This window comes from Syngnathus leptorhynchus, chromosome 5 (genome assembly GCF_054491065.1).
Source record: "Syngnathus leptorhynchus isolate UIUO chromosome 5, UIUO_Slep, whole genome shotgun sequence".
Taxonomy (NCBI): domain Eukaryota; kingdom Metazoa; phylum Chordata; class Actinopteri; order Syngnathiformes; family Syngnathidae; genus Syngnathus; species Syngnathus leptorhynchus.
In genome coordinates, this window is record NC_141199.1 from 7,475,187 (window position 1) to 7,500,688 (window position 25,502).

Here is a 25,502-nt window from a genome sequence, read left to right on the forward strand (position 1 = left end):
GTTTGGCAAGGGAAACACAATCCAATAAAGCCTTTGCTCAGCTTGTACTGCTGCTGCTGAAAAAAACTGCATGAGTGGCTAAGAAAGCATATGATTGGAAGCATAAAACACATATAATAATAGTCAGGGTGGGACACCTCACAAAATATTTGAGAAAGACTACGATAACATTACTTGGAACTGTTCTTAGTATATTTAGCACATAAAGCTTAGCTCCAGAAGACATTCACGTAAAATATTCTTCTTTCTATGTCCATCCCGAGACTGACCATATACCGTATTTTCCGCACTATTAGGCACACTTAAAATTAAACATTTACTCAAATAAACTACAGTGCATCTGAGAATGCAGAGCAGCTTATATATGGATCAATTGATTAATTTGTTTATCCATACTGGTTATACACAGTGCTCTGCCAAAATAGTTCAGTACGTTTTAGTACGACTAGTAAATTACAAGGTTGCATCGCTTCCCAGCATTACGGCAATTTATAGGCTAGAATCCATCCTATCGTTTGATTGACATACAGGTAAGCATAGCACAATGAACCGCCTCCCCTCACCACAGCATGTAACGCAAGCCTGTCATCAAAGCTAAGAAGCTAATCAACGCATTGCGCATCACCGCACGCACTCACTTCTTTCTTTTAAATTAAATAAAGTTCATGACCTACAAAAATGAGTGGAGTTGCTAGACCAAGTAAGCCAAACCGAATCACTTCAATCCCATTGCTTGGCTGACATGCCAGGCAAGCACAGTGAACTGTAGCAAGTCTGGCTGCGCATACAGTAAACTGCCCCCCCTCACCATAGCACGTATACAGCTAAAAAACTTATCAACGCATTATGCATCACCGCACGCACTCGCTTCTTTCTTTTAAACTAAAGTTTATGACCAGCAAAAATGAGTGGGGGTGCTGGACCAAATAAGAAGCCAAACCGAATCACTTTAATCCCATCGCCTGATTGACATACGGTTAAGCCTATCGCGAGACAAGCACAGTGAACCGACCCACCCCCTCGCTGCAGCACATAACGCAAGCCCGTCATCAAAGCTAATCAACACAACGCACGCACTAGCTTTTTTCTTTTAAATTAATGAAGGTTTATGACCATAAAGAAATGAGTGGTGTTACTGGACCAAGTAAGAAGCCAAACCGTATCACTTTCATACACAAAGGGAGTAGGAATTTACCTCATTGACTAGGTTGACATTTCCTTTAGCACAGCACCATCTAGTGGATGAATACCGCAACCCTAGTCAACCTCAGTTTGATCCAGTAGTACTATTTTATGCGCTTTTTAATCCAGTGCGCCCCACATATGAAATAATTTCCAAAATAAAAAATTCAATGAAGGTGCGCCTTATAATCCAGTGTGCCTTATAGTGCAGAAAATACGGTAGCTAAGAACTGTATTTTAAATTGCAGGTAAATATGTTTTTTTTATGTTGAAACAAACACTATTTTTTTTATTTTCTTTGCCTGGATTTTTGCTAATCATAGCTTTGATTAATGTGTGACAATAATTAGACAAGGACTTTGGTATATAGTTAGCATTTTGTCAGACATTTATCTTTGAATTTTTACAGGCACATACCTCAGAAAATATGCAAAAGACACTTGATAGAAGAAGATGAAGTGAGGCAGGGGCTGAGTGAAGTTTGTATCACTGCACTACCCAGCCACTAATGAGTACTCATCTTCTGTTTGGATTTGAATGACACCCTTTCATCATTATACCATATGCAGAGAAACCGGGGTCTTTGGTTCATCAGAAAACTATTTAGAGACTGCTATGATTCATTTTTTTTTGTTAGGTAAGAAGCTATGACAAAGGGAAAGAGAAGTATTTCTATTATTTATTCATATTTGGTCGTTCAGAGCTAGTTGCTTCTTATTAGGTATGGTTCCAACTTTACAATATATACAAGTACAATATATATTTACATTTAAGACAGGTTAACAGTGATAGATTTTTATTCAGGTTTGATGCCATAAACAATTGGTTGTATATAATGCAGTATGCATCATTATTCACCCATGTTACTGCGTATATCCATATGAACTTGTTTTTAGAAAACTGAAAAAGTAGAAGTAAAAAGAAGCCATCCACATAATTACTTGAGTTAAAGAAAGTACTAAAATCTGATGAACTAGTTTAAATCACAGTATGAATTGTCAATTTCAATATTACATGACTTCATTTCAAAATAACATAAATTAGAGGGAATTAATCCACAAAGTGTCTTACGTGTTTGTTGGTTTTTATACTTATGACATTTGGCATGGCATGGCTGTTGTTTCTTTACAATGTGTGAGGTAAACGCAGATTGAATGTGAGGCCAGGAGAGGTAGTCCTCTCCCATCTTATGTACAATGGGCACTTTTAAAACTATATAAATAAATAAAAATGGTGGACTTGCGACTGATAGGATGGGCACATTAGCCAGACTGTACCGCAAACTACTACAAAAACATATGCCGCAAACACACACACGCACACACACAAAATCACGCTAGACTGATTAAATGTTAGATGTTGCTAACTCTGTATCCATTGCAGCCTCGTCCTCCCGGTAGGCGGATACTCCCATCTGCAGTTTCTTCTCAAGGTTTCTCATTTTCCCCCCAGTAGGGGCTTTGTGAGTTTTTCCTTACCCTCCTGGGGGTTAAGATCAAGGGATGTCGAGAATAATTGTCAACCGTGGCCATGTGAAGCCCTTTGAGATGTTTTTGTAATTAAGGGCTATATAAATAAATTTGACCTGACTTGACTGGTTGGGCACTATCTATCGAAAATGGTTGCTTAATCTTATATTATCTCATCCATGCCCGGTTTGGGGGCTATTTTGCCTTTCTCCACGGGACAATTTGTGACTCCAAACCAGTAGCTGTATGTGTGCCGAAAGGTCCCACAAATAAGCAAGGCCGAATCTATGAAGTAAACATAAAATCGACTCACAAATGAGCAATCTGACAACAATTCAATGTGAACAAAAGCAGTGGTAGACAAGGCGGGAAAAATGGACATCAGTAAGGTGTCGTATTGCAGTTTCTGCACAGGGTAGGATAATTAGAAGGATGGATAGTTGCATTCTTCTTTGGTGCAAGCCCCACGTTTTGTGCAACTTGTTTTAATAATGTGATCATGTAACATGCAGACGAATTCAAATTTGTTTTGAATAGAATACATTTTGCAACGCCATAATTTAAAAAAGTAAGTTGGGCTAATGAAACATGATTTTTCCAAGTTTATTGAACATTTTTGTAATTATTAGTTTCACTTTATGGGTAGATGAACACTGTTAGCAATTTAACCCGACAGACAATGTCTTACACGTTTACTGCTAGGTGACCTAGACAAATTTAATAGCTTCGGGACTCATCAGATGTTGGCACACTCACTTCAATTGCGGCTTCTTCCTTGTCACTTAGTGCCTATTAGCATTTACAAATGATCTGCATGCTCAACAACATGAAATGCCTCCTCAATTTCCTCTGAGTGAATATGAATTGACTTCAAGGGCAAACAAAACATCATATTGGGAGAGGGAGAAATGCACTGACGAGGATACAGAGGTTTATTTCATTCTATCGCTCACTCTGGCTTATACGTCCCCATGGGTGATTAAGTCCAGTGCTGAGAAAGCCGATAATTTCAGTCCTGAATGAATACGCATGTTATCAGTCGGAGTGGTACAATCTATTGGGATCTTATTGGAATGCATGACTTGGGGGGAGGGTTTTTGTGCCCGGATATATTGGCTACAGAACAAAATGAGAGTCGCTCGTTTTGTGTGATCCATCCCTGGCTCTGCTGGCAAGTCTTTACCATGCATCAGCCGCCTCTGCTCTTTGGAGACGGGCAACATCTGCGCACGATGTTTCGCTCTGCCGAGTGAGACAGCACAAGGATGTGCACAGCACAACGGGGACTGAATGACCATGGAGGTATATGAAGAATAAACATGTAAAAATTTAAAGAAACAAAATAATAATAAAAAATAGCTCAGAAGGGGGACCAAATTGACTAGAGCAAACAGAGCAGAACATAAAAGCAACAAAAAAACTCAGACATTTGTGTGGATTTTAAGTGAATGCTATGGTTAGTAATAGACAAGGAGCAGAACGATTCCAGACTTAAGTACAGACCGTGATGACGTAAGTGTCTTCATATTACTGATTTTATGCAGTTATAAATAATGTGCAATCGATTATTTTGCACACATTCAAATGGGGATATGTCTGAATTGTCTTTTTTGTTACTGTTTTTCATTTCAATATTTTATATTATGGTTTAGGAGTATTTTTCATACACCAAATCCATTATGATTTGTGTACAAATCGAGATTACCGTATTTTCTGAACTATAAATTAGTTCGGAGTACAAATCGCACCAGCCATAAAATGCTTTAGAAGAAAAATACATAAATAAATCACACTGGAGTATGAGTCGCATTTTGGGGTGAAATTTCATTGATAAAGTCTAACACCATGAACAGACACGTCATCTTGAAAGGCCATTTAGAATAAAAATAGAATAGAGGCAACAACAGGCTGAATAATAATGTGTTAATAACTTCACATATAAGTCGCTTCTGAGTGTAATTCGCACAAACTATGAAAAAACCTGCGACTTAAGAGTCCGGAAAATACGGTACATAATTGTCATAGGAACAAAATGACAACCCCTTATACATTGTTGTTCTTTTTAAATGCACTCAATATACACAAATGAATTCGATTTGACAACAGCCCTTAATGTTATGATGCGATGTGTCACCACATCAATGTTTAATCATGTAGACAAATAACATTGTTTCATCTCTCCGATTGTATGTTACTTAGGTCAAAGGAAAGGAAAAAGCTGAGCCTGGGTAAGGGAGCAAGAAATGTCATGGGAACTTCAAAAGGTTTCAAGATGATGCAAGTGAATGTAACATATTGCCAAAATCCAACAATGGGCCCTGAATAAAGCAGGTATTTTTAGCACTGACCAACAAACTGCTCACCAGAGTGGACAGGAACCAATGGTTCTCATTATCTTCATCTGATCCTCTTGATATTTAGGTTGAGGCTGAAATGTGACTTTGATGAGATTCCTCACCTGCCCCTGTGCAAGTTTCATTGAGTTGAAACTGGGACATAATCGTGTGATTGCACATACATTTACCTAGAGCATGTTTCAAACTCAAGGCCCGGGGGCCAGATACAGCCCGCCACATCATTTTATGTGGCCCGCGAAGACAAATTGTGCATCAAATTCGTGTGTCATTACTATAATTGCAAAATGTCTTCACTTTTAATAATATCTTTTTGTTTAAATATTTGACCAGTTTTTACTCGTCTGATTTGAAAACAAGTTATTTGTCCGTTTGTTTTGTGGCTTTTACTGTATATAATATGAGGTGCTCATACATTTATTTGGGTTGACAGTCATAATGGCCCTCGGAAAGAAGCTATGACTACAATGCAGCCCGTGAAAAAAATGAGGTTGACACCCCTGACCTAGAGAAGAGAAGTACCATGAACTAGGATACATCATTTAATTTACAAGACTTGAACTTGTTTTTTGAGAACATTTTGGCTGCCAATTTGTGTGCGTGTGACTCTTTCTTGAAATTAAGTTAACATTTCAACACTTTAGGCAATATACACAGTACATGGAGAGCCTAACATTTTTCAACCAAGTATAGCGTTAGAGAGCAATCCCTCCAATTTTAAAAGACCACTTTAAAGTAGTGAAATGCCCTCATGAGTGACTGGATGATATCAAATCTTCAAAGAGTTACATTAGCTTTCCAGTGTGTAAAATTTGTGTGTATAAAGGCAAATACTCATGACTTTTCAAAATAATCTATAAAGTGTTGGTATCATTGACAGCGATTTCAAGAGGTCCACTTTTCTTGGAGATTAGCCATCTATCTCAGTAGTTGTTGGAATTTATTTCCATCTGCATCTGATTCATGTTTGAGTAAGAGGTGTAATTGGGTGGGAAAGAAACACAATGCGCACGAGATCAATGTTATTCGTTTGGTCTTCACATCGTAGCCCTTTTAGTGACGTTCTATGCTGTCCTTTGAAGGAGGCTGACTTGAATATGCAAAGGCTGAAGCTTTTGTACATGTGTTTACCATAATGCTAGCTCTTTTCAAAGGCCGGGAGAAGAAATCTACCCCTTTGAGATAAGCGATCCTCTGTTTTTAATCAAAGCCTGTTTGAATGAGAAAATGTTCGAAATGACTAGCGTCAAACGAAACAGATTTATGCAGCTACAGAGCTATTACTTATAAAATCCATCCTCAAAACCCCCACCATAAGAGAGGAGGCTGTGAAAACAAAATCAACATTTTGCTGCTTGTGAAAAACTTCAGATTCAAAGTGTTAGACATTCTACCGTTATAGTTTTGGAAAGGGAAAAAAAAATTATACATTATAAAAAAAAAATCTTATTACACTCAGAGTGGGTGATATCCTTTTGACATGAGTATCTTTGCACCTCTCCTCAATTAGTCCACAGTCTCTGGCCACACTTCCCCATCTCTATGTAGTAACTGTTGAGAATCGTATATGATATAGTAATAGTGTATTCTCCAAAAAATGTATATGATAATCCCATAAATGTGCCTTTTTTTTTACTGAAAATTGCATCTTTCATTTTCATACCAATATTGCATACATTCCAGTGTGAGTGGATATTTTTAGATGGAGATATAAATGGAATTTAATTATACAGTTCTCAATAACTTATCTCAAAACCATTTCAACCACATATATATTTTATTCATGTCATACTACCTCCTTTTCATCTTGTGAGCTGAAGTCAATAGAAATGATACAAAAGATTATGGAAGCGCCACTTGAGTCACCTCATAACTGATCTGGCGTGTGAGCTTATTTCCTTAACATAAAATGTTGCAGCAGTAGAAAAGCATGAAGGAGCAATAATAATGAGGAATGATTTCAATTTGTTTTTATTTTACCTATAAGAATCATTGGGTTCAAAAATACATTTCACAAGGTAGATTTGGCTGAGAAAACATTCACCCAGAGGCACAACCTATGACCCAAAAACCACAATGACCACAATGGTCTCCTACAACACTAAATCAGAGCTGTTACTGCCCACCAGAACATGTGATATGACATGTTTACCATCCCAGCCACATATCCACCATGACAAATAGGTTTAATATCAATGATTAAAACCCTAACATCAGCACTTTAAACATCAAAGTCTATTTTGCAGATTTTGTGCATCACCACATATGACATAGGGAAAAGTGGCTACACTGTAGTCTGAAGTCAGAGATAAATTCAGGCCAAGTGAAATGAGTCACTTTGAGAAACCCGCAAAGACTGCGTGTGGACTGTGTGGTCATGTACAGTAGCTACCTGGCTCCCTTGGATTACATTTGATTGGTGAACAGCACCCAGAGAAGGAAGTCTCAGAGACCCCCACCACCACCCAAAAAAAATATCTATTGTGCAAGCAATGAATTATTAAGTAAAACACTAAAAAATAATGAACAGAGTGAAGTTCATTAAAAGTATTTTGTCTTAACATACAAAACCAATCTGGCAAGTGCAATTTTTTCCAAATGTTCCAGACAAATGTTCACACACTCGAATTTAAAATCACACCTATAGTTAGACTCTGGGAGGGTTGGACTGTGGGAGGGAGGGAGAATGACTTTTGAGTCCAAACGGCATCAACCTTGAAAAGTTCTTGCTGTCCTCTTTAAGATTAAAACATAACCACTGAATTTTCACCTTAACTATCTGATTAAGTGCAATAAAGCAGAATCACGGCTGAAATTATACTTGGATGACCCACCTCATTCATGGGATTTATCCTTACAAATTAGTCTGAACATTTTCAACTGCTTTTTCTTTCTTGAGTGATATGTGTCACAGCCTATACTGATTTTAAATGAGGAAATCAGCCCCTGAAGGACATTATTTTGCACCTAGGTTCTGTGTCAATACTTCAGGACTGCATGATCCATGCAAATAGAGTGCAAGTCATACAGTACATCCAAAGATGGACTACAATCCTGCCTCGTTGCTAATGTTGAACCAGAGCAGATGCGTATACGTACTCCCTTCCTGCATTTGTGAAGGTCCTTTAGAAGTCACTGCTAACTAGAAGCTGGGGAATAAAGTGTCCGCATTGATGCAGAAGCCAGTTGAGTCCCACAAGTGGCTCCGTCAGCACCTCAACGCTTGCACCTCATACAGATTCTCTTTCATGTGGACTATTAGCATCAGGTAACATGCAACTCGCCGCTTTGAAGTAAATGCAGATATCAAAGACGTAGAAAGAGACATGAGAAGGGTATGCCAGCCATAATATAGTATATTGCTGGTGTCGAGCGGAAACCTCAAATGTTGGTCTATTTCAAACACTATTTTTCACACATCAATACTATTGGTCAGTTCCCACATAGGTATGTTATTTATTTTTACAAATGATGAACCAATATAGTGTGCTGAAATAACTTGCTCACTTAAAAAAACTCACTTTCAGGCCTTTTGGGTTAGTGGTTTTGTGGCTTCTCAACAACCAGAGTAGCTGCATTCCCAGCATGCTTTTGTGCACTTTAAGCTTGTGACTGTTTGTATAAATTATGTTTTATTTTGTTAAGGCAAAGTGAATATGAGTTGTTATGACAAGCAGTATAGAAAATGGATAGATGGATGGATAGTTGTGTTATGAGAGTAGCTGCATCCCTAGCATGCTTTTCTGCATTTTACGCTTGTGACTGTTTATAAAAAGTACCGTAATTTTCTGACTATAAGTCGCTCCGGAGTCGCATTTTTTAGGGGAAATTTATTTTATACAATCCAACACCAAGAACAGACATGTCATCTTAAAATGCAATTTTAAATACAAATAGAATAGAGGCAACAACAGGCTGAATAATTGTACGGCATGCTTACATTACATGACACATAAATAACAAACTGAGAACGCGCCTGGTATATTAACATAACATATTAAGAGTTATTCAGATAACTATAGCATAAATATCATGCTAACAAGTTTACCAAACCATCCGTGTCACTCAAAATCATTAAATCCAATGAAATCTTCTTCGTTGGTGTCACTTTTAAGCAACCCCGCTAACTCCGGAAGTAGAAGATGCGGCGCTTCCTCTTTTACGTCGCTTACGTCAGACTCATCAACACAATTATCAACACAGGCCTAGAGTGTCCTCTTGCAGTTTAGTGTGAAAATAACATGTGAAATTATATAATGTGTTAATAATTTCACACATAAATTCAGAGTATAAATCGCACCCCTTGCCACACTATGAAATAAACTGTGATTTATAGTCCGGAAAATAGGGTATGTTTTATTCCGTTTAGGCAAACTGAATCTGAGTTGTTATGAGTTAGATGTTACAAGGGTGTTGTTTTTAGTCTTGTATTAAACTTTTGCAACTTTTGGTGTTAGAATATTGTGGCCTTTGTTGACAAGCAACAAAGATGTACAGTCAATGTTATATACTGTACTCTTGCACTTGCGAGCTTGGAGAACACAATGTGGAGAGACAAGTAGTCTTATAAAACAGAGTGGGCCCCTTGATCAATTAAAAATTATATATCAATGTGGAGTAGTTCCAGGTCCGTGGCTTCCTCTGATCAAACTCTGAGTGGACCCTTGATTAATTAAAATATACTATATGTATAAATATGCGCACACAGACTTGATATTGATTTTATTATTTTATTTTAGTCTTCTCTGTCTTGTTAGTTATTATTGTTGTTTATGGTCTCAATAAAGAATTCTATTAATAAATCAATCAGCTGTAAATGTTTAACATTTTACTATTTTTTTCATTTTATTTTACCTTTTGTTTTGATTCACTTTACAATCTGGATGTGTTTATTATTTTTCCTCGCTTACCATGCCTGAGAGGAATTTTATGCCTCAGTGTATTTATTCTCTTCCTTTCTCTCTGTCTGGCCTCAAACATTATTCTGGGGCGACACTAACGTGAAGAGAGCCCCACTTACCTGAACCAGCAACAGAGAAAAATACCTCCATTAAACAACCTGTTACTGGGTCACTCCGAGTTCGCTGCTGGTAGTGCAGTTTTTAGCTTCACTTTCATTCTTGGAGAAGTTAACCTATTGATATTCTGCCTGCAGTAGCAGCCAAGATTGCACCAAAGTGATGTGTTCCAAAAAAGGTGGACAGTGAAAATCAGCACAGGCACACACTCAACAAAGCAGCGGAATTATAGAGCGCAGAGAAACATTATTGTTTCCTGCTTGTGGTTATTTATGCTCCTGGTATCGGTATTTCTTTTGGATTCATGACAGGTTATGTTTGGTTCACCTATTCATTTTAATATACATATGTCAACATAGAATAACGCATTTTAGTTGTTTTTTGTGTTACAATTACAGTATTATCATGTGGGGAAAGACACTAAATGGGGCTTTGACGAACTAAATAATTTGTATTTGCAATCACCTGATCTAGAGTACTATATTATTCAATAAAAATAATATTATATATAAAATATATTTATGCCATGGGAAGGGATAGTCTGGCATTCTTGCAAACAAACACAAGCACTAAACACAGCGCTTGAAACATACATTTTACACAAATGTTGCTGTTTGTTTAATTATGTGTCTGGGTATAGGCAGAGAGTAAATGAAAGAAATTGACAGAGACAGAAAGAGACTTTAATGTAACGGGGTTCAGCCAAGTGTGAACACCAGATATGTGGAGAACTGGAAGGGAGCCTGATACCCACGGCCCATCTCGCAAACACAATCAGACATCCACTTGTACACACACACGCACACACACACACACACACACACACACACACACACACATACACACACACACACACACAAACATGCACGCATGCACACACACGCACTCACACACACACAAACACACAGTACATACACAGATGCCTGAAAATATAAGTAGCTGAACTCAAAGCCATCCCAAGCCTTTTGGAAGCCTTAATTTCTTAAATCTGAAAATGATACCAAATTAAACCAAAAACTGACAAGAATTAAAAAATTAATAAGAATATGATGTTTTTAATAACGCCAAAGACACTTGACCACAGTGTAAAGTGTCATGATTGAGCTTAAAATTGTTCATTCATTCCGCTATAGTGTTGCATTACAGGATTTCAATACTTTTACAGTGAGCCCCATCATTCACAAGGATTAGGGACTAGTAATGAGAATGTTGGCTCCTTTTAGAAAGTCTTTTTTTTTTTTTTTTTTAGCTGAGCTTCCCTAAAAGAGACACCTTTTTTGGCTCCCAAGTAACTTGTCACATGTTTTATTTTGTCAATTAATTTATTAGCAAATTAATGTGTACCTTCTCCTGGATCTGTAGGTATGAGATAATAAAAAGACGAGCTCGTGCGCTGGATTGTATTTAATTCCGTAAACACTACACTATGAGTGATGTTGTCTCTTCTCTGGGCATTTCGGTAACTTTGGGGACGTATTTTGTTCTCACATCAAACAGACTAAGGTTTCATTATCTCATTCACACACACACACACACACACACACACACACACACACACACACACACACACACACACACACACGCACACAGGTCAGATTTTACTTGAAAATCTGAATTGTGTGTTAAGTCCTTCCGTGTGAACCTCACCTTGGAGCCAGTCACAATCACAGTCACATTCTCTATGACAAAATTATTTTCACCTCAGCATTTCCTTGGATGTAGGTCCTTTCAGCACACTGTGGCAATTCTTCCGGTATGCTGTGCCAGGTTTTACACCCATTGTTACATAGGATGGGCTGAGACATGCAATTGCCTTACACTTAAAATGAGTTAAATCAAACACAACATATTTTAAGAAGTGGCTTCCCCAAAATTAATGGAGTTATATACTGGACTCAATTTGTTCCCCCACCAGACTGGGACTTTATATAGTATGAGTATCTTAAACCGACAACCTCGAATGTGCACACTGCATGTTATTCAAAAGGGGTCATGACAAATTCTAGCTTAATACTCTATCGAGGGATTATTCGCCTCAGGTGCACATATCAATGTAAGACAAAAAGTGAAGCATTGATGGAATGGTGATACATTTGTGGTGGTGGGGATGGCTTGGAGTATTTGGCTACACTGGAGGCTTGAAAAAGTGCTTACTCCTATTCACACTCATACCTACGGGTAAATTGGAGTGTTCCATTGGCCTACCATGCATGTTTTTAGAATGTGGCAGGAAACTGGAGTACCTGGAGAAAACCCACGCAGGAACAGGGAGAACCTGCAAATTCCAAACACAAAGGCCCAAGCCAGAATCGAACCCTGCACCTCTAAACTGTGAGGCGGACATTTTGACCAGTGTCAGTTTGATACTTGTGAACAAAACAAAGCAATGGATTGCTTCTGCTTTGTCGAAATAATACATTGCTACTGTTCCAATTTCCTGCTCGCTCTGTTAATTAAAATGATTGGGGTCAAAGATTTCTTTCCAAGGCCACTGAAAGTGAGTGTGCACAAGGAGAGTGCCGTGCAGTAGACTGCATTTATCTGAGCAAGCATGCGGAGAATTAATGTGTAGGATTGAAAAGTTAACCACTGTTGCATTAAAACAATGAGTCATTCTCGAAAGGCTGCAATTATTGGTATTAAAGGAGTGGAGTCACCCATTCATCTCAGGGAACAAGCATTCATACACACACAGGGGGTTTTAGGTGGCACTCTGAAGGTAAACATATGTACGTACATATGTAGTTGAGATTAGATAAATAAATATGGCTGTGTATTTTTTTTAATTCTGTTGTAATTCTTAACATTTACAAGCATATTTTCCTTTGCCAAATTGAAGAAGAGGACAGATGAAATAGATTTGCAGCTTCATCCTCTTTCTCTCTCTTCCACTCTCCTAAAATGTTTTAGTCAAAGTGATATTAAGCGAGTGTGGGCGGTGATTTTTGGTTAAATGTGGGGGTAATCAGCTTAATGCAGAGTTAAAGGGATGATGGGACGCTGGCCAAATAGCTGAGCTATTAAAGTCGCACCGCATCCCTGACTGTGACCTCGACTGCAGCTTTAATTATGGCTATGGTGTTTCCTTTAGCTCCTCATTTCCTCTTGCTTTCACTATTTGTCTTTTACCTCCTTTACATCTCACATTCTGACATATTTCCAATCTCTTTTAAGAATGCTTTCACATTGATACCCTTAAGTCTATTTTAATCAAACTAGTTCATTCTATGCCTTTGTGGTTGATTTGGACGGGTGCGAACACAGACAACATACTCTGTACCAAGCTAAAACAACTCATTCGAGACCACTTGCAAGAGGTGATTTTCAGTGTGATGCAGCGGGTGCAATATTGCAACAATGTTGGCAAGAGCATCAGCAGCTAAGCTAACAACATATAACACGTGTTGATAATATGTTCTCAACACACATACACACATATATATACATATACATACAGTCATAGGTGAAAATTCATTCCAAAAACATGCATGACTAATTGTCCGTAGGTGTGATTGAGAATGTGAACGTTTGTCACCGTTTGTGATTGGCGAGCAACCAGTTCAGGGTGCAGCATGCCTTCAATTCAGTAAATGAATGGAATGATGTTTTCGTATTCATTTGTTAAAATCTTTGAGCGTTATAATAAACTAGTTTAAAAAAAAAATACAGATTTATTGTTAATATCTGGCTGCCAATTCAAATATGCCACTTTGTCAATTGCGATTTTTTTTATTTATTTGTGACGAATAGGCGCCTGGGCCACTTCTGTTTAGCTGATGCATTTGTAAATGTGCACTTGACTCTAATTTCAGTGCCTCACCAGGCATTAACTTCACTTTACATCACTGGTGTGAACACAAACTGAACTGGGGAGATGACATTCTTTCCAAACCTATCAACTGATTTGCCCCAGAGAAAGCGGAAGGTGTGAAAGCACCCAACGAATCACTTAATAAACTCCTGCAGCACCGAGTTTCTCAGGTTCATTTGCAGATGTCATTTCCCCTCCCTTGCTTTTCCATCTCTTGTGACATACGATACGTTAATAATTCTGAAGGTTCCCGCTCGGCCCACCCACCCCGCTGCTCTCGCCTTCTGTTCCAAGCCTTCCATCTTGTGAGGGGAACAACTCCACACGAACGCTATGCTCCTTTAACTGTCAGCTCTTTTCCTCTCTTGTTCTTCCTTCTCAACTTGCATTCTGTGCTTTGCTCTTGCTTGTCATTTCAGTACATAGGAGGTGAATGGCAACCGGAGTGAGCTAGAAAGTATGCTGTTCATTTGATGATATCTAGAGAGGCCACTGTGAGGTTTCATACTATGACAACTGTCTATTTTTTATAATGACAATTTAGGGAGTGAAGTGAATTACTATACTATTTCTCTCAATAGGTATCAGTGTTTTGGGGGATCAGAATGTGCCAAATGGCATTCCCCTTTTTTTCCAATGCCTGACAGGCTCTTTATCTACCGTAATTTCCGGACTATAAGCCGCCACTTTTTGCTCAAGTTTTGAACCCTGTCATCCGGTGCGGCGTATCTATGGATTTTTCGTGATTTTTGTGATGACTTGATCACTTTTATATACTCGTAAAAACGCTATGGACCGATGTTGTGCGGCACCGCTTTGCTGGGTGGAGGTATACGTGACATGGTCACTGGGGAGAAGAGTGGTGAGAAGAGTGGGAGAAGAGCAAATAATGCCGTATAATTCACACAAAGAAGGGACAGAACGAGATCAAGATGGACATTACTGAAGAAAGGTAGCTTTATACACAAACCTTCATTATGGGGGACAAAAGAAATGCATATGATGTCGCTTTTAAGTTAAAGGCAGTCAATTTGGCTCTTAATGTAGGAACTACGGCTGCTCATTGTAGAGAATTCTCCCGGTCACTAGGGGGCACTGGGCTATTGATGACATCTTGTTGCGTCACCCTTTTCTTTATTTATTTCCTGGTCATGTCTACTCTGGAGCTATACGTGTAGCTCGCTAGTTTAATGTAACTTAGCTCTTTCTGCATGAATAAAAAGAGCATGAACAGACCCTCATCATGGAAAATGCTAGAAGAAATGCGTAAAAGCGACAACGAAAGAAAGACTGAAAACGTGTGTGGCGAAGTATCAAGTATTCCAATCGGACACTAAGGAGGAAGACTTCGATGGTTTCAGTGCACAGGAGGAAGATGAAGATGGCTCTCAGTGACTTTTACTTGTATTTTTTTTTTTTAACCAGCCCTGTCCTACCGTGCTGCTGCTTTTTTACCGCCGCATCTCAGTGACTTTTACCGGTATGTTTTTTTATCCAGCCCTATTAGTGCTGTTACTTCCATGTCGCTGCGGTATTACTGCCGCATCACAGGCAGTGTTTGGAAAGAAATGTTAAAGTATGTTATTAAAACATTTAAAAGGCTTTCTATGCACATCTCTCTCGTGCACATGTGGCTCATTTATGAAAAAAAAACTACATTTCCCTCGAATCTTTGCTGGTGCGGCTTATAATCAGTGGCGGTTTATAGTCCAGAGATTACGGTATGTTCCTCTTATCCACTGTGACATTATCCTTTTTGCTACCCTTTTTACTCTTTCAGAAAAAGTACAATATACTGTAATTGTGTTCACCCTGTCGCTCTACCTTTTTTCCAACATGATGATTCTGCCTCACTACCTTTGAAACACATTACTTTAATCCAACCTATAGTTCCCCTTTCCACTTCATTATTTCTCTTAATCACCATCTCTTTTCGTTTATGTTCGTATGTATTGTTATTCGAGTATACATTCACCAGTACATCTTCACCCCAAAGATCTATAATCAAAAAATGTTTTCTAACCTCAGCTGCATACTTAGACTGTACATATTTTGTGTGCAAATGTTGCTGCAAGTATCTACCAGTCCCTTTCAAACATCTGTTAACAGGGTAATAACTTGAATGTTGTTGCTGACCCAACAGGTCTTCCAGTCTCACAACTCGACAGTGCATGTTCAAGGCTGATTACTGTAGAATGTATGGGAGAATATCGACAGCAGGAATCTTACTGATCTGCAACAGGGGGAGAGAGGCTTGATGGATCATAAGCTCTCACTGGAAAAAGGCTGAGCCTTTACGAAGCATCTCCCCTATGATGAACTCACAATTGTATCTTTCTTTGAAAAATGTTGAGCGAATGTTAACATTAGCAACATTTCTAGTTTGAGATGGAAACATCTCTCACAATTGTATTAAAGAAGTGTAGTATGACGCCATGCCAGTGCAACCAAATGGACCCTTTTAACTTATTTATCAAAAAAAGCATTGTGCATTTGTGTTCTTTCTTCTCTTTTAATATCGAGAATGTTGTTTTTCTTAACAGCCAATGCAGTTTTCACAGGTGTAACTCCTAGCACGAACTAATGTTTAGACAATCAGTCTTATGGGCAACACACATTAGTCACATTACAATAGTTTTGCTCACTTGAAAAGTAGATGGAGTCAAACCAAAGGTGCTCTGTCTTGAGTTGTTTAACAGATATAGATGCAAACACCATGAAATAAAGGATGGCATTCTGAACTTTTGTCTCATATTCATCTTTTGATCTGAAATCCAAATTCAGGATGCAACAAAAACAAAGCAATTGACCTTGCTGTTTCAATACTTCTGGCATTGTTTACAGTGTTGTATTATGGCAGTGCTCACCAAGCAGCTGCTTATCAGTGCAGCTCTTTCTCTCTCTCTCTTTGTACAACTGAATATGCTATGAATATGCATTAGCTAATGCTATGTATTGATGAGGATCTCCAGGGCTAAGCTGCAGTGTTGCACTGAACAGTTTATCTACCATGCCAAGTAGCCCAAAATAACTCTGTGAGCCATAGAACTGTTAGTATAATAATGAACACGTTAAATTTACTGTAATAATAAAAGCATTAAATTTCACAGTAAGCACAGAGCATATCAATCCTCCATTAATTGACACACAAGCCTTTCATTTCAAAACTTACATATCCATTGTCTGAGTATGGATCCCTGAGGCTTGGAAAAATGGATATTTCCTTCTTGCAGGCACTGGTAGGCTCTTTCTGAAAGATAAACATTACATCATTGCTATAATTGTACAGTGTACACTGCTACAAGCATATATTGCCCCCAGAGCTCTAGAAGTCTTGAATTGTTAGAAAACTTTTCTAAACATCAATAGATTTAATGGAAGCAATAATCAGAATGTAATAATACATTGACAAAGGAAATCAACACTGCTGCCTGTGAAAAGCTGCCGATTTAGAGTTGGACTTCATGTGGCTTGTGTGGTGGGCATGGTGTGTGTGTATTTCACCAGGAAGCCTCCAGATATTCCCCCTATGCCACCTGCCGCTCAAAACTTGTCCAATTTTTAGCAGTTGTCCCTCGGCAAGCAGGGGCTCAAAACCCATCCTGGCCCAGGCACAGTCTACTTAATCATTCATCAGGACTACACAAAAACTGTAGTGCTGTGTAGCCAATGTACAGTGCTTTAGTAGGTTAATCCAACACTTGATACGTGTGCAAAATCCAGTTTTGATATCTTTAACGTCCCACTAAAAATGTGCAGTTGTATATGTACAGACTGTTTTAGCCAAACCTGTGTACTTACATTCAGCAAATTGTGTTTACCTTACAGTCGACCCCACATACTCACGGTTCGGCAAGTGTGAATTCACATGTTCACAGATGTTTTATTATTATTTTAGTTAAGTATTTAAAAACCCCAAATTTGTTTTTGGTGTCCCCCAAACATCATTGCGGACAACTCATTACCGTGCGGTGGATTTTTGCTCTTGTGGTGTCCACCCAACTTGGTCACTGAACACACTCCTCTGGTTTGGGAGAGTGGAGTACTAACCATTGAGATTAAAGTCTAAAAAAAAAATATAATAATAAAATAAAATAAAACATTAAAAGCCAATGGAAACTCTTTATGCTTAATTTACAACATCACTACAACACTATTTTTCTGTGAAGCTATTTGTTGACCATTTTCTCGTCATATGCTTTCAAAATTTTGTACAGGGGTTGTTCAGCCATCTGGAGCCATAAAAACCACAATTTTGGTGGTAAGCAAAATACCAATAGCTTATTTCAATGTTCAATATCTATTTTAATGCTAAAAGTGCAGGAAATGCTTCACGTGACTACATCACTCATTCACTGGACACATTAAGAGAGTGAGAGTATTAGGGCACATTAGAGGAGATTAGGGCAAGCAATCAAGTCATGGTCGTCATGGCAACGCCAATCCTAAACTGTTATTTAGTGGAGCCCAGTGGCGAGCCAACAGCGAGATTTAACAATAGGAATAAATTACATGTTTTCTGGCTCTTATCTTCACTGGAATTTTCAAATCATACCGCATTCTACATGGTACATAAACTGTACTCTACGTAAGAATATTTATATATCTTCTGTTTATTCATGGCGGCATGGATTACAGAGAGAACATCATTTCAATTATAATCATTCATTGATTGGAAACTAAAAATATTTTCAGACAAATGAGATTACAGCTATCTACCTAAGCTTATTATTGGTTGATTATGTAACAGCTTCACTGTTGAACTTTTTAAAAAAATATTTTATTTTTTTAACTACATTTTGTTGTTAAACACACTTAAAGCTCAACAGAGCTTTGCTAAAGTCAGGGAAATAAAATGTATTGTTTTTGCTATTTTTGGTTTTGGAACTGGGATTTTTAACACAAAAAGAAGCAATTCAAATAAAATAAAAACAAGATACAAAATGTTCTAGTTGTTTAATGCAAAAGTCAATCATTTTACACCATTTTATTTTACACTGTGTAGTGTGTAAAACAGTGATGGTTTCAGTCCTATGGGAACAATAAGGTAATATGTTTGAATCCTGCCGTTGCCCCTCCAAAAAATGTGTATTTTCCTGCAAGACACTGTTAAGGTGTAAAGTTCATAATATGCAAAGGCAAGAATAAAATCCTGACTTGCACTCAAGGCTCCAATTACTACTTCACACTTGCATTGTTCAGAGTCAAATAGACATAGTCATTTTTGGGAGAAAAACAATTCAAAAGGACTGTGAAGCGGTTTGTGGCACTGAAAATTCCAAGGGAAAACAAAACAAACAAAAAAAAACCCACCTATTTTCTTCAGAGATGCATTCATGATCTTAACCATCACTGGGTGGGTTAGCATTACTTTTTCTGTATTATGAGTTAGCTTTGCACATCGTTATAAATGAGTGCCTTCAATAGTAGAATCTAATCTATAGAATCTGAACACATTGACTTTTGTTTTTTGCAAAAACTCAAAATCTGTCATAAATGTAGTCTTACTAGAAGACAATTTCCAAATGTTTAATCAATACAGGCAACTCCTTTTCTACTTCAACAGAAAAGTCTTGCTAAACTGCAGGGACTATATCCACAGGCGAGCGAGCACAGAGTGCTTTTACGCCCCAGGTGTAAGAACAAATCCAACAAACTTACATCAGCAGCTGACTAAAAGATTTGTAACAATGCTCAACGCCTTCAGCATTGAGTTTATTAGAATCACTGGTCAATGTTGTAATACTTCCATGCTGACAGTAAGAGAATGCCGAAGAATGCTCTGAAGACTATGCCATGCAGTGTAGCTTTAGGAGTGGGATTTTTACAGAGAGAAAAGTCCATCCGATTCTGGAGTGACTGATGTTGGACTAGGTGGAAGCCAAGGCACTTAAGATCCTTCATACCACACTATATTGATCGAATAGGTTCCACAACCTGTTTAGGATCCTCCGCCTTCCAGTCATAAAGGGTTGCTCTAATGGAGGAAAAGATGTGTGGTATAATATCTGCCTTCATGCAAATGTTCTGTAAAGCTTAAGTGGCAGAGAAAACACCTTCAGCTTGTTGAACTCCATGTGTGATGATCCTTGATGCTAGTAAAAGTTTTGTTCAATGTGGTCAGTTGCCTTGGTGTACCTAATAATTTGATCAATGTTGATTCTATAAAATAACAGAAATCCAAGAACATCTAGCTACAGGTTGCTTTTCTTTTCAGCAAACGCCTCAATATTAAGGCAACACAACAAAATCCCTGCACGATAGTCATTCTATTTCTATTTGATACTGCTCATCCAAGAAGAAGCTTTAGTCATTCTATTTCTCAGAATATTTGATACTGTTCATCCAGGAAGAAGCTTTGGCTTCCGCAAATTGAATTTTAGAATGATATTAATCACAATGAGTAATGATAATGATATCGATGAATTTGAAATAATATTTCACCGGGGCCTTTCATAATGTCACACAAAGCAGAACATATACCATATGCTCTGCATAATGGGGCCCCCATAGCAGGACTGACAACCACCCTCCATTACCACCACGCCCCCCCCAGCGCCAAAGTTTCCTAATCAGAAGATTGCATATAGGATGCACTGCGTGACCCATGTTTGTCTCATGTCATTAAACTTGCACTACATGCAAATCCCACCCTACATGAGCATGGGAGTTGAGGAGCAAGTATAACAACACCCTAACTGGCAAGTAGCGACAGAGGTCACCTGCATGCATCTGGGGATACTTCTGACATTAATTATACACCCTGTTATATTACCCTATTAGCTAAATCCCAGGTGATACCTTATCTTTACTGCCATCTGCTGGCATGGCATAACAATTGATTCATGAACAAACAAGGCTTAAAAAGAGCATGCACTCATTAAAACTCATTTTATAGGATAGGCTCAGGACTGATGCCAAAAATCTTATGAGTGAATCAAACTGACTTCTCTTCACATGCCTTTTGCCCACATCTTTCAGTACCCGAGGGAGTGAAACTAAAAAATGGTGACTCCTTCTGAAATAAGGCCAACAATTAAAGCGAGGGCTTGGAAGGGGGTAGGGGTGAGTGTGTGTATGCGTGACAGAGGAGAGTTAAGACTTAAGAAGAATCTGAGAAACTTGTGATGCACCTGCATTACAGCAGATTGCGGTCTACAATAATAAAAGACGAAACAGAAGCACAACACCATTAAGAACAAGTTATTACCCTCAGGGGAGTTATTGGCTTTGGGATTTTTTTATGGGCACTGTGATGGCTGGAAATTGGCAGGAGATCTTGTAGCATTAATGGAATGCTGTTTAGAACAAGTTCCCATTGGATATATTTCACATGCCTGACTGCGCAGTCCACAGGAATATGTATGCATATATTGTGCTTCAACTAGAAGAGTAACCTTTCATATCCCTCGTGACTTCACAGGAAGTACTATTCTTTTAAATTTTAGCTGCAAAATGGCAAAGGCATGCATATCGTACCTACTATCTTGTAAGTGATCAGTTTTTTTCTTCCTTTTCTCATGACAACAACAGTGAACGTTTGATTTCAACAGCATCCAGATGCATCAAGGTGCATAATCAGAATTATGTGCCACAATTTGGTACACTCAGAGTTTTCTTCAGCATCACAGGACTTTGTTTTTTGCCAGTTACCTGCAACAACAACGGACTTGACTGCTGTTTCATTCCTCCCTCAGATAGTTTCAGAGGAAGCAGAGAGAGGCAAGCGAGATGGCAGGGTGAGCTAGTCTAATGGAGAAACCACAAGCCTCATGCAAGATTTAGACTCACTCACCAATTAAAAGGGAATTTATATGGCTGCAGAAACATGACTCAAACACGCACCGGACTCCATACAAAGAAAGAGACCACTGAACACAGCTCACAGTGTAAGGGCAAAGTTTCAAGGCAGTAGATTGGGCATTTAGCAAGGCTTGCTGCAGGGATGCTCTGGTGGTTTGCAAACACTGTCTGATTCATGTGAAGTTTATGATTATCAAGTGATTTCTATGCTTTTCTATCTTTCTCCCTACCATCAACAATGCAATTGGGAGTGTCGTCTACCAAACTATCAGCAAAGAACACAAAGCCCACCCATACTGATTTGGATTATGTCTGCAGGTAAAGTCATCAATGCACATGTCAGTTTCTGTTAAATATGAAACATTTGCTTTTTTCAACAAGGGGAAACAACACTGTCTTCATATCTTCAAACTGGTTGGGTGTTTGTGATCACTTTTCCTGGTTTTGTTTTGTTTTGTTTTTATCACCGAGAGACTACAATCAATTTGGGTCAGCAACAACACCTCAAACACATATGGATGTGTTCCAAGGCCCCTTCTCTTTACACTGCTCACCCTTGACTAAACACCAACATTGAGCAGACATCATATTTTCAACATGACTAAAGACAAATAGATCAGACAGAGCATCTCGTTGGATTAAGATAAGCATCTCCTCTTGAACATGATCAACACCAACAAGATGATTTACTTCAGGAAAAGATACCAACTAGGAATACACATCATAACTGCATCATGATTAAATGCATTTTTTTTCTTTTAAATATCAATGAATTTTCGGCTGGTAACCCATATTTCCACAATTAGGGGACAATAAGCAACTGGTTGCATGAACAAAGAGTGACTCAAAATCTAATCCAATAAAACACATAAGGTGTGCAGCAGTACTATTAGTAGTTTTTCATACAGGATTTTGATGATTTGTTGATTTTGTTGGTATGTGATGCCCAGGGGCACGGTGAGAAAGGACATAAAAAATTTAAAAAAAAAAATAATATATATATATATATATATATATATATATATATATATATATATATATATATATATATATATCAGATCTTGATATATCTGATGGGGTATATATCAGATACCATATATATCAGGGTATATATATATATATTATTTTTTTTTTTAAAAAATTTATGTCCTTTCTCACCGTGTGTGTATATATATATATATATATATATATATGGACCATACCGGTCTGGAGCCGCAAAAATTAGAGTTCACGTACCTGCATAGCAGAGCTGTCTGTTGACATCGGAATTGATGTCCTTGATCTGGTGATGGGTGATATTGTTTGTGCGGAGAGGCATGTCTTTAGTTTTCTGAATGATTTCGGTTTTATTTCTGAAGTCCGAAAATAGACACTGATATTTTAATGAATGAATCCCTTCATGTACTCGCCATGGGCGAATGGTTTTCCGCGATTTATTATCTCCAGGGCTGCAACAAAGCTTGCAGCAGTAGTAGAGTTTAGAGATGCAACCACTTCATGCAAATGTTTTTTCGGTCCTCAAATTTCTCCACCAGCACTGCAATTGCACGTTTCCTCTCAGTTGCAACTGGGTGATCGGCAGCAAATTTAGCATGCTTTATCTGAAAATGTCGCTCCAAATTCCTCTTCTTATTTGACAACTTCTCATTGCAAATCAAACATGCAGGCAATGCTTCAGCATTGGCAATGAAAGCAAATAGTTCAGTCCATTCTTTCTTAAAGCCTCTGTTCTCATCAGCGATCTTTCTCTGTATGCCTTTGAATCTATGGCCAATCACTCACACACCTGTTTGTTTACAACTCGCATGTGCCGTGTCGTAGACCATGACGCAATTTTGCTATTTGACGCCATTCTTAAATTCGGTATTTTTAATATATTTAGAACTACTATATATATATATATATATATAATCTTAAGTGATATTGTCTGGTGCCGCGGGTTGCTGACCCCTGATCCAGAGGAACAAGTACAATATTCTGGAATGGCCATCTCAGTCCCTCGACATAAATATTATTGAAAATCTGTGGTGTGATTGAAAGTGGGTTTTCCATGCTGGGAAACCATCTAACCTGACTGAACTGGGAATATTTTGTGAAAAAGAATAGTCAAAAATACCTTCAACCAGAATTCAGACTCTCATTGGAAGCTCTGGGAAGTGTTTAGAGGCTGTTATTCCTGCAAAAGGAGGATCTACTAAATATTTACGTCATATTTCTGTTGGGGTCCCCAAATGCATGCACCTGCCTACTTTTGTTCAAGTAATGACTGCACACTTTCTGTAAATCCTATTAACTTCATTTCACTTATATAAAAAAAATCACTGTTTGTCTGCTATATGATATATTTAACTGAAATTGCTGATCCCAATCACCAATGATTTATAAAGGAAAATCAGGAAAATTATCACAAGTGCATATAAATCTCTCTCTCTCTCTCTCTCTCTCTCTCTCTCTCTCTCTCTCTCTCTCTCTCTCTCTCTCTCTCTCTCTCTCTCTCTCTCTCTCTCTCTCTCTCTCGCTCTAGCTATCTTTCCATTTATTTATTTTTTCAAATAGAATATATATTTTTCAATATTGTTCAAATAAAACAATAAAATAATGTTTTTTGTAATGAAAGAAAACCTGTGTTCAACATTTGCATATGGTCCATGTATCGTATATACATGTTTGATGCAAATCCATATGAACTGAAAGATTTCAATAAACCTAACATTTGGTGAAAAAGGCAAGAATATTTTTCTGCACTCTGACAAACAGGTTTCAGACCACCAGTGCACAATACTTCATAGTATATAAAAAGGCCCAGTGAGTTCAGCCGACCATTGAAAGACACAACCTGAAAATGAACAAGTGGAGTGGAAGGAGTGGAAGGATGCCCTCGTATGTAGACAGAATGCTCACACTCGCTGTCGTAACTCTTCAAATTCAAAGGCATATATTTCTTTTATCTAATGCCTACTGTGGCAAACCTGTCCATAATGCTTAATGTTTTGTGTGTGGGGGCCTTCCCCCTTCCCACCACTCTCCACACTGACCTAATGCCCCACTCCTGGATATATACTGTAGCCAACACTGCAGTGATGACAGTAAAAAAAGTGATTGATTCACCGTGCATTCCTGGAGCTAAATCATACAACTGTTTTTGAAAAACATACTACACAGTGAAACAGTGTTTTGCTGTTTCGGGGGGAGGGGGGTAAGTGGATAACAAGACTTTCATCAGACAGCGATCAACTTCATTACACTACATACTTAAAAGGTGGTCCAACAGGACCGTGATGTAAAGTTACAAAGTGTCAGGATGCATAATTAATTTGTGTTCCACTTCTTGACAATTCTCACATTGAGAACTTCATTTATCATTTAGTAATGTTTTAGGATGCCACAGCACACTGACTGAGGATTTTCCCATGTGTACACTTCTTTTGTCAGTGTTCGTTTTAAATAATGTCACAAAAGCCCATAAGCTCCTCTGACATCTCTGTATCACTTGCAGACAGCCATCGCTAAAGCTATTCTCACTGAATAAACAAGTGTCCGCCTCTCCCAACACTCATCCCCTAATTATTCATAAAGAGCTGAATGGGACATTGTTTGTCGAGACTGTGGCTCCAGTGGCCCTCGTGCAATGGGCTGTACACCTATGTGTGTGTATGGGTGTAGCATGGTAAGCCAGAGGAAAATAAAGGGGAAAAAAACCCAAAGGAGTTTATGCTCAGCCAGCCAACTTTCTAACGGGTAATTAAAATACCTTCAACCAAATAAATTCAGCTGTCTACTCAGTATTGTTATGCTAATGACGATTCAAGAAGTAAACTGCGTTCCCACCGCCGAGTGGGTGAAGAGTGTTTAGCGCTGTCATGCT

The 25,502-nt window shown here is 38.3% G+C and overlaps 1 long non-coding RNA gene across 1 annotated transcript in view; it reads right to left on the reverse strand.

Moving 5' to 3' along the window:
* Positions 1-23,309, reverse strand: part of LOC147056621 (uncharacterized) — a 41,917-nt gene extending 18,608 nt beyond the window's left edge. The window contains exons 1-2 of the long non-coding RNA XR_015066139.1: positions 22,874-23,309; positions 17,007-17,084 (exon numbers count right to left, since the gene is read on the reverse strand). This is a non-coding gene — a long non-coding RNA (uncharacterized LOC147056621). The remainder of the gene's footprint in view (positions 1-17,006; positions 17,085-22,873) is intronic.
* Positions 23,310-25,502: the final 2,193 nt, after the last annotated feature.